This window comes from Scyliorhinus torazame, chromosome 1, assembly GCF_047496885.1.
Source record: "Scyliorhinus torazame isolate Kashiwa2021f chromosome 1, sScyTor2.1, whole genome shotgun sequence".
NCBI lineage: Eukaryota > Metazoa > Chordata > Chondrichthyes > Carcharhiniformes > Scyliorhinidae > Scyliorhinus > Scyliorhinus torazame.
The window spans coordinates 287,157,524-287,175,587 of record NC_092707.1 but is presented as its reverse complement, the minus strand read 5'-3'; the positions used below and the strand labels follow the sequence as shown (position 1 = coordinate 287,175,587).

General features: G+C 47.1%; 1 protein-coding gene across 7 annotated transcripts in view; it reads left to right on the top strand.

The window, feature by feature from the left end:
- Positions 1-10,079: 10,079 nt before the first annotated feature.
- Positions 10,080-18,064, top strand: part of cep68 (centrosomal protein 68) — a 57,257-nt gene continuing 49,272 nt past the window's right edge. For 4 of the 7 annotated variants that reach the window (XM_072506998.1, XM_072507016.1, XM_072506962.1 and 1 more), the window contains exon 1: positions 10,080-10,205. The gene's annotated coding sequence lies outside the window, so the exon portion shown is untranslated. Of the gene's footprint in view, positions 10,206-10,405; positions 10,549-10,597; positions 10,683-15,735; positions 16,158-18,064 lie in introns of those variants that run through there. The other 3 variants (XM_072506988.1, XM_072506981.1, XM_072506971.1) reach the window with 3 other exon arrangements.

Below are 18,064 nucleotides of genomic sequence, written 5' to 3'. Positions count from 1 at the left end.
GATTTGAGATCCGGTTAATCTCAAACACTATTGGGTCAAACCAATTGGAAATTGGAATGAATGAGACAATGGGTTAATGAGTGTGAATGAGAGGGAGGGGTGGGAGCATAGATGGGGAGGTAGTTTTAGGAAGTGCTTCAGTCATTGTAATGGGGGAGACATTGGAATAGGGAATGAGAATCCAACTAGAGCCAGGAGTCCAATGAGTGGTAACTTGACATTTTTCAATCTTAAAATGTAAGTTAGCTTCAACTTGCTCCTGAAATAAATCAGATGTGGGAAGGGGCACTGTGGAAATAGAAGGAATCAGAAGCCAGGAGTAAACTGGAAGCAAGGCTCCCACTGCAGTAAACTAGCAGCAGGAATGGGGCCAAACAATAGAAAACAGACACAGAAACCACAAGGCAGGAATCTAAGACACACAAAAGCTAGGAGTAAACAATATGGCAATTATGTGATGAATGTAGGAATTTCAGATGTATTGTATTATATGCATTTGGTGCATTAAGGGTTAAAATGACGAATGTGATATAAAATAGTTACTTTAGAGATACTAGTTAATGTAATGTAGAAATAAGCCACTTTGATTCTGGCAGATAGAGACAAAGGGATTGAGACCGCATGGAAAAAGCAGGAAGAGGTGTGTCTATGAGAGTGATGCTGCATTGATAGGGGCCAGAGAAAGGGATTGGAAGTGAGCCAATCAGAATAGATCAAACAGGTCAGGAGGGATATAGGCTGACCTATGGGCGTCGAGTATGTGAAACTTGATACCATTTGAATTGATTTGCAGAGATCCCTTTGTCTTTTTGTTCATTCGCTTTCTGGAGTGTAGGAGACTGGATGTCTCTTATGTTTCTGTAAGATGAATCAAGCTTGCAAGCTAAATAAATAACTTCTTTTTACGTGCAAATCCATCTCAACTTTTATTGAGGCCAGACTGACGGAGAAAGAAATTTGGGAATCAACAAAAAGCCTGGGATAGTGTGTGTATGGCTGCTGTAGCAATTTTTAAAAAACCCTTGTTTAAAAGACCAGCAGACACATAGGCTACAGGTGTGCAATTAAAGCATCACAAAAGTGAAATCATCATTTATTCCAACCATGTAATTTTTAAAATCTGAAATAGGGCTAATGGAATTGTGTACATATAAAGGTTACCTGGGAGTAAATAATTAGAGACATTGTGTTTGGCCTTAGTAAGATGATGTTCATAATGGGAGGAGCCTGGGACTGAAGCAGTCAGGTGTTGAGTTTTGGAGTTCAGTTTTGATCTGTCCATGAACAGATTAGCAGTTTCTGAAAAGGCTTGCAGGTTCAACAGTACTTTGACACAGACAGGAATCTACAAGCTGGTTTCCTGAAGGATCTCTCTCAAGACATCGCTTTACAGCAAGTATTCCTGGGTTTTCTATTTATTTTATTTTTTTAAATTTAGAGTATCCAATTCTTCATTATTTTTCTAATTAAGGGGCAATTTAGCGTGGCCAATTCACCTACCCTGCACATCTTTTTGGGTTGTGGGGGTGAGACACATGCAGACACGGGGAGAATGTGCAAACTCTACACAAACAGTAACCCAGGGCTGGGGTCGAACCCAGGTCCTCAGCGCTGTGAGGCAGCAGTGCTAACCACTGCCACCATGCCGTTGCTTGCTAATTATATTTAAAAGTGGATTTTGACCTGAGATGTTTTTTTCTTGAGTGGAGATAAAAGATAGGGATTTAGTGTTTCATTGTGTTATGGGCGAGGCGATTTCAGAACCCCAAAATGTATCATGGAGTTCAACCAACCGCTCCCTTTAATGTATTTGTTGCTTTTCCTAGCACATGGCTTGTTCCCTTGGTGTGGGATTACAATTATGGACACGTGTGTTTTTAAACACAAAACACTGTTTATTCCATGAACTCAACTTAACATCTTAAATAAACATTGGATCTCTTAAAACCCCTTACTTCAAAGATAACTCAGAAAATATTGCAACAGTAAATAATTCCTTAAAATGTTCCTTCAAACTTCCAAGAGACTTAACACCTTTAAACAAAATCACATCAGGTTAAAGGCTTTACTTTAAATCACCCAAATGATCCAGAGATGGTCTTTTATGTCAGACATCACAGCAAATACAGCTCACTGCAAAACACAGACACTCCCCAAGCTCTTTTCAAACTGCCAAAATGCAAAACAGCCAGGCACTTTTAAACTGCTCTCAGCAAAACCAGCCAGGCACTTTTCAAAACTAAAACTTCAAAAATGGCTGAACTGAACTGAGCTCCACCCACTCTCTGACATCACTGTTTTCTTAAAGGTACATTGCTTACACATCCATTTCTTAAAGGCACTCTTGCATGACAATTGTCATTATTAAGCATTATTTAACTGGTAATTATAAGCTGTTTTCTTTTTGATGTTAAAGTGGGTGTCAAGAGCGGCACGTGGCACAGTGGTTAGCATTGCTGCCTACGGCGCTGAGGACCCGGGTTCGAATCCCGGCATTGGGTCACTGTCCGTGTAGAGTTTGCACATTCTCCCTGTGTCTGCGTGGGTTTCACCCCCACAACCCAAAGATGTGCAGGTTAGGTGGATTGGCCACGCTAAATTGCCCCTTAATTGGAGAAAAAAATAGAAATAATTGGGTACTCTAAATTTAAAAAAAAGTTAGTGTCATGATATGCAAACATGCAGCTAATGAACACATAGAATAGGACATGACCAATGAGCAGTCAGGACACTGAGGGGTGGTATCTCACTATAAAAGGGATGAGGCACTCACACCCCGCTTCTTTCCACAGACCAACATCTACAGAGTGAGACAGGGCATATCCTCAGCATCACACCCCAGCACATGGCTTAGAGCAAGGCTGGTTCAGTTAGACTGAGTTACTACATTTAGATTAGCAGAGGGTCAAACACATTGAGAACTGTGCTAATAGTTCAATAAAACACATTGAACTCACTTCAAAGTCTGGAACGTCTTTTACTCAAAACTGCATCAAGTGGCAGCTTGTGTTATTCCAAATTACACAACACAACATGATACCAGGAGTCTGTTCAATCTAGTTAGTTCAACTCGGTAAGATACGTGACGACCAGCGAATATATACCGGCACAATGGAAAAGATTCCGGCTCCTCACCAGCTCAGGACCTCCGGCAATCTCAGTGCCAGCTGGCGGACATTCAAGCAAAAATTTCAGCTTTACGTCGAAGCATCAGACTTCAATGGTGCGTCTGATGCACGGAAGATAGCTCTTCTCCTCACCACAGCGGGTGATCACGCCTTGGAAATATTCAACTCCTTTCACTTCGCCGAAGACCAGGACAAGACAAAGTTCCAGACCATCCTGGACAAGTTTGACAGCCACTGTGAGGTGGACACCAACAAAATCTTCGAGCGCTACATATTCAAGCAGCGATTGCAAGGTAAAGACAAATCTTTAAATCCCATATTTAACTAACCTTAGACTGCTAGCGCAATCCTGCAACTTTGGTGATATCACTGACTCCATGATCAGAGACCAAATCGTTTTTGGAGTTCACTCTGATCCTCTGAGAGAGCAGTTACTGAAGATCAAGCATATGACCCTGCCAGTCGCGATTGAAACATGCACAGTGCCTGAGCATGCTGAAAATCACTATTCCCAGTACAAAACGGCAGGAATTGATAAATTAGCCTCCCACGAGGCGGAGAGTGTGCAGGCCATATCCCGGATGCAGCGCCTCAACATTGACGAAAGCGGCCATTTCGCATGCTCTTCCCGGGGCCCGACGCATGCGCAATGCGAACGGGAGAACGAAACGGCCAAAACGCGCACTGCGCAGGTGCAGAAGTCTGAGAACCGCACTGTGCATGTGCAACGACGCACGGAGCATCGGGACGCCGATGTCATGATGTGTTCGAACTGTGGCACCGCCCATTTAAAGAAACACTGCCCTGCAAGAGGCAGACGCTGTTTAAACTGCGGGAAGCCAGGCCACTATGCAGCCTTGTGCAGATCTGCACCACCAGTCAGGAGCCAGCGATCCCAATTCCGATGACGGCGCATCCGGAGTGTGCAACAACGCCTACAGGATTCTGATCTCGGCAGTGCAATGGATCCAGAAGATGAATGCCTGGACAACGCCTACCATGTGGGCATTATTACAACATGTGAATATGCCACACCAGACTCATCGCAAGTCCAGTCAATCCTAGCTGTGGATTCCGAGGACGAATGGCGAGCAGTGATGAAGGTCAACCACTGCCCCATCCAGTTCAAGCTGGACACAGGTGCCTCTGCCAACCTCCTCTCACAGGCAGACTTAAGATGCATTAAGAAGCCCCCCACGGTGCTTCCAGCTGCCTGCGAGCTCCTGGATTACAACGGGAATGCCATCATGGCACTGGGATCCTGCCATCTGCACGTATCCAACCAACACACACAAGCACGGTTACGCTTTGAAATTGTTAAGCCAAACAGGGCATCCCGACTGGGTGCGCACGCCTGCAAGCAGCTGAACCTCATTCAAAGGGTTTACACCACGACATCCTCCCATGTGGATCTTCAGGCTGGCATCGACGACATCCTCGCCCAGTATCCAGATGTGTTCAACAGGATGGGCACGCTGCCATATTGATACAAGATTCTGCTACAACCTGATGCCAAGCCAGTGGTCCACGCACCACGACGAGTCCCTGCTCCACTGAGAGAGCGCCTGAAGGCACAGCTCAAGGATCTTCAGCAAAAAGGCATCATATCCAAGGTCACCGAACCGACTGACTGGGTCAGCTCGATGGTGTGCGTAAAGAAGCCTTCGGGGCACCTGTGCATCTGCATTGATCCCAAGGATCTCAATAAGAATGTCATGCGGGAACACTACCCCATCTCGAAGCAGGAGGAACTCACGAGTGAGATGGCACACGCGCGCTTCTTCACCAAATTGGATGCATCACAGGCATTTTGGCAAATTGAGCTGGAAGAGTCCAGCAGAAGGCTCTGCACCTTCAACATGCCTTTTGGCAGATACTGCTACAATCACATGCCATTTGGCATCATCTCGGCATCGGAGATATTCCATCGCATCATGAAACAGATGATGGAAGGCATTGAAGGGGTTCGGGTGTACGTGGACGACATCATCATATGGTCCACGACCCCTGAAGAACATGTGTCCCATCTCCAGAAGGTATTCCGCCATGTACATGCCAACGGCCTAAAGTTAAACAGGTCCAAATATTGTTTTGGCACATCGACGCTCAAGTTCCTAGGCGACCAGATCTCACAGCATGGTGTGCGCCCGGACACAGACAAAATCAAGGCCAGCGAGGCAATGAAGGTCCCTGAGGACAAAAAGGTGGTGCAGCGCTTGGGTATGGTCAATTTTCTGGACAAGTTCATTCCAACCATGGCCACACACACCACTGCCCTACGCAACCTGGTGAAAAAGTCAACTGCCTTTGAGTGGAAGGCGGCACACCAGACAGAGTGGCTGGAGCTGAAAGCCAAGCTCACCACTGCACCAGTCCTGGCATTCTTCGACCTGGACCGGGAGACAAAGATATACACAGATGTGAATCAGGATGGCATCGGTGCGGTGTTGCTTCAACGAGGTGACACATCATCCTGGGCACCAGTAGCTGACGCATCAAGGGCGATGACGCCCACTGAAACCAGATATACTCAGATTGAGAAGGAGTTCTTGGGTCTTCTCACCTGCATCCTCAAATTTCATGATTATGTCTACGGCCTGCCGACATTCACTGTCGTGACGGATCATAGGCCTCTGGTCCACATCATCCACAAGGACCTGAACGACATGACACCTCGGTTGCAGAGAATCCTGCTTAAACTTAGGAGGTATGACTTCAACTTGTTGTACACACCCGGCAAGGAGCTCATCATCGCTGATGCATTGTCCTACTCCATCACCTTGCCCAGTGAGCCGCTGGCGATCATCCAGCACATCGAATCGCAGGTGCAGCTGTGTGCTAGCACTCTCCCGGCGACAGATGAGAAGGTAGTTCTCATCCTTGATGAGACAGCCAAAGACCCCCTCTTGCAGCGCGTCATCCACAACCTCACCAATGGCTGGCAGAAAGGGCAGTGCCCACAATTTTACAATGTGAAGGATGACCTGACGGTGATTGATGGTATCCTCCTCAAGCTGGACAGTCTCCAGAGCTTGGTGCTGCGCCAGATTCATGAGGGACACCTGGGCGTCGAGAAGTGCAGACGCAGAGCCCAGCAAGCTGTCTACTGTCCCGGCATCAGCCAGGACATCACGTACATGGTCCTGAACTGTGCTATCTGTCAGCGGTTCCAGCCAACGCAGAGCAAGGAGACGCTCCAACAGCATGACATAGTGACCTCTCCGTGGTCCAAGGTTGGCATCGACCTCTTTCATGCGAATGGTCGCGACTACGTACTGATCATCGACTATTTCTCGAATTACCCTGAGGTACTGAAGCTTCCGGACCTCACCTCTTGGACCATCATCAAAGTCTGTAAGGAGACGTTCTCAAGGCATGGCATCCCAATCACTGTCATGAGCGACAATGGCCCGTGCTTTAGCAGTCGAGTATGGTCCACGTTTGCCAGGTCATACAATTTCCAGCATGTCACCTCCAGTCCGCATTATCCGCAGTCCAGTGGAAAAGTCGAGAAAGGGGTGCACATTGTGAAACAGCTCATCTGCAAGGCCGCGGACTCTGCTTCCAACATACACCTTGCACTGCTCGCATACAGGGCGACTCCATTGTCCACTGGCATGTCGTCGGCTCAACTCCTGATGAACAGGGACCTGCAGTCGACGTTTCCAGCCATACACCTGCCCAAGCTGGATCACCTCCCGGTGCTGCAGAAGATGCAACAGCTCAGAGACCGTCAAAAGCAGGGCTATGGTGCCCATGCCACCGATCTGGTTGTGCTATCCCCGGCAGACACTGTCAGGATCAAGATACCGGATGGTGGGTGGTCTGCCCCGGCTGTCGTTGTTCAACAGGCCGCGCCCCGCTCTTATGTTGTACGTGTGGCTGATGGCTCAATCGTGCGAAGGAATTGACGGGCACTGCACAAAGTTGCCTGCCCGCAACCACTTTCTCCTCCATATCCATATGTTGAATGCCACCTCCTGATACCTCGCACCATGAGGACACCAGTCAGGCTTCCATCCCGCCTGTCAAAGCGCCGTCGTCCCCTCCGCCACCTCTCTGGCAGTCGACCGGGATCAGACGCAAGCCTCAGAGACTGGACTTGTGAACGTTTGTTTTGTTTGCTCTGTTCTGTTGTCCTCCGTCAGCCACATTAGACAGACTCATTCACATGTAAATACATTCACATATGCCAACAAAACATTTTAAAAAAGGAGAGATGTCATGATATGCAAACATGCAGCTAATGAACACATAGAATAGGACATGACCAATGAGCAGTCAGGACACTCAGGGGTGGTATCTCACTATAAAAGGGATGAGGCACTCACACCCTGCCTCTTTCCACAGACCAACATCTACAGAGTGAGACAGGGTGTATCCTCAGCATCACACCCCAGCACGTGGCTTAGAGCAAGGCTGGTTCAGTTGGACTGAGTTACTACATTTAGATTAGCAGAGAGTCGAACTCATTGAGAACTGTGCTAATAGTTCAATAAAAGACATTGAACTCACTTCAAAGTCTGGAGCATCTTTTACTCAAAACTGCATCAAGTGGCAGCTTCTGTTATTCCAAATTGCATAACACAACAGTTAGTAGTAAAGGTTGTTTTAATACACCATATTCCCGGTTGTGCATCGAATCACTCCGGGAGCGAAGTATCCTTTCATCACAGTCTTACAAATTAAATAATATATTGTCCAGTATCCTATCAACCGTGGAGATCTGGTCTTGGATCATAATAATTATAATAGTAGAACCCTACATTTCAAAAAAATTCTGATGCACCAGTGAAGGTAAATCATATAATCTACAAAAGGAGCTTAAACAGAATAACTTGTGGTACTGAAAATTGGCTGAGAAGATACACATAGGCCAGGAACACAAACTGTCTCATGAAACCCTGGCTGCAATCGATACTGGCCATCTGCAACAGCACCCATGTCAAGGCATAAACCTGTTATTGCTGTATGGATTTTGTGATTACCCACTCCAAGTCTATGAATATGTAGCAAACTTCTAGACACAGGTGATCAACTTTACAGCAGAACAAAGAACAGACAAAAGGAGCCATCAGACTCTTTAATGAGCTGATGGCTGGTCAGACAAGGGGACAATGGGTCTTGATTGAACCACCATGGATAAACAGGAGTTTCCTGTTCTTCTCATTAACAAGTTGGGGTCTGGCTCAGACAATGGCCAGTGGCGGGCGTGTACATATGACTCAATCCAAGCTTCCCAGTATAAAGAAAGCAACATCGAACAGATCTTGATGATGACCTAGGAGTTCCTCAGGCACAACCATAGCAAGAAGAAAGGACCCTGAGTTTCCAACCCAGAGAAGACATCAACATCGAGTGATCGAAGCCTGCCAGCCTCCTTTACTAAGTGCAGGTAAAACCCAAAGCTCAGCTGTGAGTCATATTTTCTTGTGCAATAGAATTGTGAATAAAATTGCGTTAAACTGTGAACTTGTTTGTCCTTTGTTCATCTTGCAAATTAAGGGCACCTGAGTACAACTTTTGAGTAAGTAAACCGGTCGAACGCACCAGAGGTTTTAAAAGTACAACAAACTGGAAAAAATGCTGCTATTACATAGAAAGTATCTCTCATATCCCCAGGATATCCCAAATCATAGAGTCACAGTTTTACAGCACAAAAAAGAGGTTGTTTGGCCCATCGTGTTTGCATCGCCCATCAAGCACCATTGATTCAACAAATTTGTTTCAAAGCCAATTAATGACTTTTGAAGGGTAGTTGCTAAATGGGAAAAGGTAACTGCCAAATTGTGCATAAGATCCCACAAGCAGCAGATAAGCTAATGGCCAGTGGAGTAGTTTTGATGTCTTTTGAGGGATTAGGTAGGACGTGAGGCAAACTCTCCTACTCCTCCACATAATATTGAGGGATCTCTCACGTCTGCTTGAACAGGAATTAAAGCCATGTCCAATAGGCAACAACTCTGCCAGTTACGACCATTTCTCACCACTGCATTAAAGTACCAGTCTTGATGCCCCATACTGCAATTCTCATGTGGATCGAACTCACAACTGACTCAGTCAGTGAAAATGGAGCTCAAGATATGTAGTTGCAGTGACATGTGGCGCAGTGGTTAGCACTGGGACTGCAGCGCTGAGGACCTGGGTTCGAATCCCAGTCCTGGGTCAATGTCCATGTGGAGTTTGCACATTCTTTTTTTTAACATTTAGAGTACCCAATCAATTTTTTCCAATTAAGGGGCAATTTAGCGTGGCCAATCCACCTAGCCTGCACATCTTTGGGTTGCCGGGGCGAAACCCACGCAAACACGGGGAGAATGTGCAAACTCCACACGGACAGTGACCCAGGGCCAGGATCGAACCTGAGACCTTGGCGCCGTGAGGCAGCTGGGCTAACCCACTGCACCACCGTGCTGCCCCCATTCTCCCACTGTCTGCGTGGGTTTCGCCCCACAACTCAATTGGTGGAAGAATAATTGGGTACTCTAAATTTATTTTTTAAAAAGGATATGTAGTTGAAGCCATAGAATCCCTAGAGTGCAAAAGGAGGCCATTCGGCCTGATGAGTCTGCACCGACCCTCCGAAAGGGCACACTACCTAGGCCCACTCCCCCGCCCTATTCCCGTGACCTCACCTAACCTGGACATCTTTAGACATTAAGGGTCAATTTAGGCATGGCCAATCCACCTAACCGGCACATCTTTAGTGCTTATGTAAAATGAATCAATTCTGCAAATTGGGATTTCAGCCGTCCGCAGGAAGCAAGTAAGAATAAAATCAGACAGATCCCTGGTCTCTCTCTGCTGGGATCTCATCAATGGACCCCCTCCTCTGTCGGGCACTGAGCAGGATTGCAGCAACCCTCTCTCATTGGCCGCCCGGGCAGAGTAACTATTCGCGGCTTCTACGCTCTGATTGGCTGCAGCAGCGCTCGCTCCGCCCCTCCTGTTTGTTACACTTTCCTCGAACGTGTAACCTTGTTCCGGGAAAGACAGATCCACAGAGTGGTTGACCATCAGGCCCAACACTGACAGTCAGCAGACAGAGACAAAGAGCAGCAGGGTTCCAGGATAAGGGTGAGTGTTGCTTTTTATTAAGCCATTTGCAGTGCAGAGTGAGGCTGATGTGCAGCTCCTGCTCTAATCTCTGTGCCTGCGCTCTCATCCCCTACTCTTTTTATTTATTGGCGGGGTGGCACTCCTGTTGTGTGTGTGCGGGGGCGGGGGACGCTCACTGATTCCTCTCTCAGTCGCCTCTCTTTTCACTTTGTCTCTCGAACGGGAAGGTATCTCAATACACTTAAATAACAGGAAGCAGATTGCGGACTGAAACCTCTCTTGATTTGATGGAGGAATGTTTGGATCAAAGGATGTGATGTAGTTTCAATCTGGAATCAGAGGAAGAAATGCCATGAAGAAGGTTCCGCTTTTATTTCAAATTCCTCCCCCTCTCCCCACCCTCTTTGTTTTTACTGAACTAACAGCAATGAGCAATTCTGGAAACCGCTTTGTCTAACTTTTCCGGATAACTAAAGGCACAGTCAGGCTCACGCAGTAAGTCAGTTTCACAGAATCCTGTTCAGCTTCATATTTTGAATTCGAGCCAATGGCGGATGAAAATCCGTGAAATGGATTCGGAGTGAATCGTGCCTGAGCCTTCCTCGGGGTGAATTCAATCCATCTTCCCATCACCAGATTCCTTATGGGTCTGATTTTGCAGGAAGTGATTTACTGAACTGAAGCATTATATGATCATTGCAGATTCAAAAATTGAATTTAAGTTGCTGATGTACTGTTATATAACAGAAATCCAGATAGTTGGATAACCGGATTGTTTACAGAGGGGGCCAATTGGTTCAATTATATTTGATGACCCTGGTCTGCTACAATAAGCTTGGTTACAAGATCCAAACCGCATTGTATTCAAATTGTCACTCTTGGCAGTGACAGGCCTTAATTGGCCTCTCCGATGTCCCCAAAGGGGTAAAGTGACCTGAAGATGGATTAGATCCTGACTTGTCCAATTCAATGCATGTGTGTTTGCCTCCTGTATCAGATGGGATATCCCTGTGGGGAAATTAGTCTGTGTCTGGAATTTCAGGCTTTTGTTTTGGTGCTGGGACTTTGCGCTTTGGCTCACCAGAAAAAATATATAGAATTTGGTAACTAGGCAATGCACAGCGAATACAACATATAGATCTAACTATCACTTGTAGGTTAGTCATTGCCAAAGATAGCATTTGGCAAGATTTTGTTATTATTTGTATATTCAACTGTTCATAATTGCGCAATCATTTTATTTTCTACTTTAATTTTAATGCTCTGAATTATGATTCATTAATTTTCTTCTCATTCCTTGCTTTCTGTCCACTAACTCGGGGTTTTTAATGAGGGGGTCCATAATACCATAAGACATAGAAGCAGAATTAGACCACTCGGCCAATCGAGTCTGCTCCGCCATTCAATCATGGCTGATATGTTTCTCATCCTCATTCTCCTGCCTTCTCCCCATAATCCCTGAGCCCCTTATTAATCAAGAGCCTATCTATCTCTGTAAAGACACTCAGTGATTTGGCCTCCACAGCTTTCTGTGGCAAAGAGTTCCACAGATTTATCACCCTCTGGCTGAAGCAATTCCTCCTCATCTCTGTTTTAAAGGATTGTCCTTTTAGTCAGAGATTGTGTCCTCTGGTTCTAGTTTTTCCTGCAAGGGGAAACATCGTATCCACATTCACTCTATCCAGGCCTCACCGTATCCTGTAAGTTTCAATAAGATCATCCCCCTCCCCCTAATCCTTCTAAACTCCAACGAGTACAGACCTAGAGTCCTCAACCATTCCTCATATGACCAGCTCTTCATTCCAGGGATCATTCTTGTGAACCTTCTCTGGACCCTTTCCAAGGCCAGCACATCTTTCCTTCAATTCGGGGCCCAAAACTGCTCATAATACTCCAAATAGGGTCTGACCAGAGCCGTACACAGCCTCAAAAGTATATCCCTGGTCTTGTATTCTAGCCCTCTCGACATGAATACTAAAATTGTATTTGCCTTCCTAACTACCGACTGAACCTGCACATTACCCTTAAGGGAATTGTGAACAAGGACTACCAAGTCCCTTTGTGCTTCTGATTTCCTAAGCATTTTCCCATTTAGAAAATAGTCTATGCCTAAATTTCTTCTTCCAAAGTGCATAACCTCACACTTTTCCACATTGTATTTCATCTGCCACTTCATTGCCCACTTTCCTGGCCTGTCCAAATCCTTCTGCAGCCCCCTTGCTTCCTCAATACTATCTGTCCCTCTACAGACCTTTGTATTATCTGCAAACTTAGCAACAGTGCCTTCAATTCCTTCTTCCAGATCATTAATGTATATTGTGAAAAGTTGTGGTCCCAGCACAGACCCCTGAGCCATACCACCAGTCACCGGCTGCCATCCTGAAAAAGACCCCTTTATCCCCACTCTCTACCTTCTCCCAGTCAGCCAATCCTCTATCCATGCCAGGATCTTTCTCTTAATACTCTTAATTTTTTTAACCATCTCCTATGCGGCAACTTGCCAAAGGCCTTCTGGAAATCTAAATAAATCATGTCCACTGGTTCTTCTTTGTTTAACTTCCTGGTTACCTCCTCAAAGAACTCTTACAGATTTGTCAGACATGACTTCCCTTTGACAAAGTCGAGTTGACTCAGTCCTATTTTATCATGCACTTCCAAGTACTCCGCGATCTCATCTTTAATAACAAACTCTAAAATCTTACCAATGACCGAAGTCAGGCTAACCGGCCGATAATTTCCTGTCTTCTGCCTTCTTTTGTTTTCAAATATTTTCTATTCTCCTTTTTCACATTTTCTTCAAAATTTACACCCACCAACAAACAGTAAACGGTAACGGATACAATGTCAATCCCCTTATTAACAACAACAATCCCATCCTCCCACCACCCCCGAAACAACAGCCCGCATGACAACATAAACATCAAATAAAAGAACAAAAAGGAATCGGGAATCGCCCATAGTCACCATTAATATATATAGTTCACCCCCACTCCCCCGCTGATATTCAAGGCCATCCAATCCCCGAAAGTGTACAGTGAATGACACCCATGAATTGCAGAACCACACCACCCCCTCCCAGACTCCTCCCCTTCACTTCCTCTCAAAAACACCTCACCCAGTAACAATCCCTTCCCCAACCTTTCACCCCCCCCCCCCCCCCCCCTAGGCTCATCGAAACCTGTTCTACCAGGCGCTGATGGCCGCAGCCCCACCACACTCTCGTTCACTGGCCGGCTTAAACCAGCCAGTGTGGAGGCCCCCGCCTGGGTCTCAGTCCACTCCCATCCCCTCCCTCCTGCCCAGTCCCAGGAAAACAAAGAAATCCCCTTCAACACACAACCCCAGTGTAACCACACAAACCCCAAAGAACCATCATTACAAAGGAAAATCCCAACTCTTACCTTGTCCAAATAGACAACGTTGACTCATTTAGCACACATACCAACATGCAGTGAAATAATAAAGCTACATACACTCCAAAAACCCCCTACCCTCAGTACAAGACCAATCCTCAGTCCTTTTTCTCAATACTGCCCCAGTCCTTCTGCCTTCACAAACACCTTCACCGCTTCCACCGTCTCAATCTTTGGATTTGTTGGTCACCCTCAACTTAGCTAGGTACACTATGCCGCACCACACCCTGCTGTTATACAGTGCCGTCTTCACTCGGCTGAAGGTTGCCTGCCTCCTCGACAACTCCACAGTAAATTCCTGGTATATACGTATACCAGCCCCAGCCCACTGCACCTCCCGCTTCTGCTTTGCCCAACACAGGACCTTCTCCATTGCGTGGTACCTATGGAAACAAATAGTCACTGCTCTTGGCGGCTCATTCGCCTTTGGTATAGGCCTCCACGTCCTATGAGCCCGATCCAGTTCGTACTGAGAGGGATCTTCCTCCTCCCCCAACAACTCCGCCAACATCTTGGCAAAATACTCCATCGGCCCCGGGCCTTCCATCCCTTTGGGCAGACCCACGATCCTCCGATTCTGCCGCCTGGATCTGTTTACAAGGTCTTCCATTTTGGCTCGCAGACCCTTGTTTGTCTCTATCACCCTCCGCAGCTCCTTCCCCATCGAGGTGAGTTGATCACTGTGCTGCGATAATGCCTCTTCCACTTCCTTCAGTTTATCTGATATTAACCCAATTAAGGGGCAATTTAGCGTGACCAATCCACCTACCCTGCACATCTTTGGCTTGAAGGAGCGAAACCCACGCAAACACTGGGAGAATGTGCAAACTCCACACGGACAGTGACCCAGAGCTGGGATCGAACCTGGGACCTGGGCGCCGTGAGCAGAAGTGCTAACCACTGTGCCTACGCGCTATATATATATATGGAAAACGAATTGGGTACTCTAAATTTAAAAAAGGTAGGGTGCTCTTTCCAGGTGCCGGTGCATACTCGATGGGCCAAATGGCCTCCTTCTGCATTGTAGATTCTATGAGTGTCCAGGATTCAAACTGAACTTCCCCATATTTCCTGAAAATCAGCCCACTTGGACAGGATCCAATCACCACCTGCTACTGGACATGGCCAATTGGCCAGCAGCCAGCCAATCTAACTGAGTCCCACTCCATCTCTCGGCAGCCACAAAGTCTGGGTCTTGCTGTCCAAAGCTAGCAGCACCATATACTATGTTCCAACTTCTTGAATTACTCATTCTCTCTGCTGGCATAAAATTGCCTGTTTAGTCCAAACCTATTCCGTCATGCCAACTTTCTACCTTCATGCTCGGGGCCATTAAAGCTCTGTTATTTATGTATTTATTACAGCTTATTGATTTCAACCAGATTATATGACTTTTTGGCCTCTCGCTAAACATTCTATGGCTTCAAAAGTGTTATTTTCTATCACCAATTTATGACTCAGTTTATCTGTAAGATAATCTTTATTGTCACAAGTAGGCTTACATTAACACTGCAATGAAATTACTGTTTAAAATCCCCGAGTCGCCACATTCCGGCGCCTGTTCGGGTACACGGAGGGAGAATTCAGAATGTCCAACTCACCTAACAGGCATGTCTTTCGGGACTTGTAGGAGGAAACCGAAGCACCCGGAGGAAACCCACACAGACATGGGGAGAACGTGTGGACTCTGCACAGACAGTGACCCAAGCCGGGAATCGAATCTGGGACCCTGGCGCTGTGAACCAACAGTGCTAACCACTGTGCTACCGTGCCGCCCATAAAGTGTCTACAACTTTTAGCCAGTTAGTTTAGTTCAAAAAGCCTGTTGGCCTTCTCAATGCATGTTGGGAAGATTCAGTCAGTTTCCCGTTCAGTATTTCATTTAATCTATCTAATGTTCCAAGTATTCGGGGTCCTGAAAAGGAGTGGCAGAAGCTGAGCTTGAGTGCAGACCTTTAACTTTGCAAAAACACAATGAGTCTGAGGGAAGCGGCCAACCAAACTGTCTTGTACTTGTGTCATAGACATTTGCTGAGCTATGATAGAAATGAGGTCACAATAAAGTGGGACAATCAGAGTAAAGTCCGTTGGGCAGGATGCCTGCAGGTCTCTTTATGGCTTTCCCCAATTGGGCTTAATACCCTCTGGAATAACCACTCACTAACCAGAAATGCTGCCCGAAACCTAAATTCAAGCTGCCAGGAATGGATTTCCCCACATTGAATACAAGATGCATGTTGGTACATTAATGCACTAGCCCAGTGTGTTCTAACGGGCAGTAACTGGACAATGGATTTTCACACTACATGACCAGTTGTCATGTGAAGAGTGGGTAAAGATCATCAATCTGTCCCTTGTCAGAGGGGAAGCAGTGAATCGAGAGAGAGTAACAAGCGATTATTTTGGAAGAGAAATTGCTTTGCGGGCAGAAACCTTCCATCGTTGTGCATCTTAATTCTTCGTTAACTGGAAAGGTTGACATCCCAAATTTTCAAAGGCATTGCTGACATTTATGACCGTTCTCTGGAATCTTCCTGCCGTTGGACACACTCCATTGGTAATTATAAATCACCTATAATCCTGACCGATCAGTGATGCTGCATCAGAAGTGAATCTAAATTAAATGAGACCAACTTTATAGCATTCACCGATTAAATCCTTGTGCAGTGTCATTGTCACGGCACATTCTCTTACTTTGTTCCTTGTCTTTTGTACTTGCTAGGGCTGATGATTTTGTTTTAAAAGTGTGCACTAATCAAAGAGGCTCCCTTTTATTTAATCAAGTTTCAAGGGCAGCACGGTGGCGCAGTGGGTTAGCAGGTCCCAGGTTCGATCCCGGCTCTGGGTCACTGTCCGTGTGGAGTTTGCACATTCTCGCCGTGTCTGTGTGGGTTTCGCCCCCACAACCCAAAGATGTGCAGGTTAGGTGGATTGGCCACACTAAATTGCCCCCTTTTTTGGGGGAATGTTTTTATTTAAAACAAATTTGTAACATTTCCAGAGAGAAAACAGGCCCAATGCAAAGAACCTTAACATAGTGAAAACAAACAGTGGGAAAGAATAAACATGTTAATAAAGCACTTCCCCTGTCAGCTCTGTTTGCCCTGCCCCATGTGTTCAACTAAACTAACGTGGCTCTAACATCCCCACCCCCACCCCCCATGTGCCGCTGCTGTCAGTTTTCCTGCACTGTTCCCTGAGAGTCTGCAAGCGACCTTCTCCCCCGGGGGATCCCAAGACCCCCCCCCCTCCCCACTTGCCCACTTAAGTCTCCTCTGCTCTCCTTCCTGGCTGCTGCCCCCCCCCCCCCCCACTCCGAGGCCTGACCTGCTTGGCCTGCGCTTGGCCTTAGCCCGCCCCTCCTCCTACTCTCCCTGGGGCCCCCTGACCTTGGCGCCTGTCTGTCTCCCACCCGAGCACTTCACCCCCCCCCCCCCCCCCCCCCCAACACACACCAAGGACCCATTTACCTGATTGTATCTCACCGTGCCCTTTCAGGTCCCTTAACCAGCTCCTAGCCCATCCCCCTATCAGAGGCCCCGATCTCCCGCCAAAAGGTACCAAGTGCAGGGCCCCTCTCTCTACCCCCCCCCCCCCCCCCCCCCCACCGATGCTATTCCCCAAGAACATCCTACACAATGCGCCCTCCAGCCCCCGGCTGAAAACAATCTTGGATAGAACATTACAGTACAGGATAATTTAACGAACTGCCGCCACACAAAAGCTCTGAGAGCCCAGAGTCCTTTAGTTCAAGTCCAGCTTCTTCTTTTAATAAAAGTCCACTCCTAGTCAGAGCAAGTTAGGTTAACAGACCGCCGCCACTGTACAGCACTGAGAAAACTAAGTGCCCGTTAGTTCAAGTCCAGCTTCTTTTCTTTAATAAAAGTCCAAACCTGTTCTGGTGTCTCAAAATAGTAGTGGAGTTCCTCAAACGTAACCCAAAGCTTCGCAGGATACAACATTCCAAACCTCACCACCTTTTTGTAGAGGGCTGCCTTTACCTTGATGAATCCTGCACGCCTCTTGGCCAGCTCCGTTCCCAAGTCCTGGTAGATGCGCACCTCACAATTCTCCCATCTGTGGCTCCTCTCTGCCTTGGCCCATCGCAGCACACGTTCCCTGTCAGCAAGACGGTGAAAGCGGACCACCAAGGCCCTCGGTCGGTCGCCCGTCCTGGGCTTCCTTGCGGGGACTCTATGCGCCCCATCCAACTCCAGGGGTTGGGGGAAGGACTCCGGCCCCATCAGCGCCTCGAGCATACCTTTCACGTATGCACCCACATCCGACCCCTCGCAGCCCTCGGGGAGGCCAACGATCCTCAAATTCTGCCTCCTGGCTCTGTTTCCCAGCTCTTCAAGCTGCTCCTGCATCCTCCTCTGGCGGGCGTTCAGCTCTTCCACCTCATGCTCCAGCTCCGCCACCATGTCCGCCTGGCTGGAGAGCTTCACCTCGACCTCCCTGAGC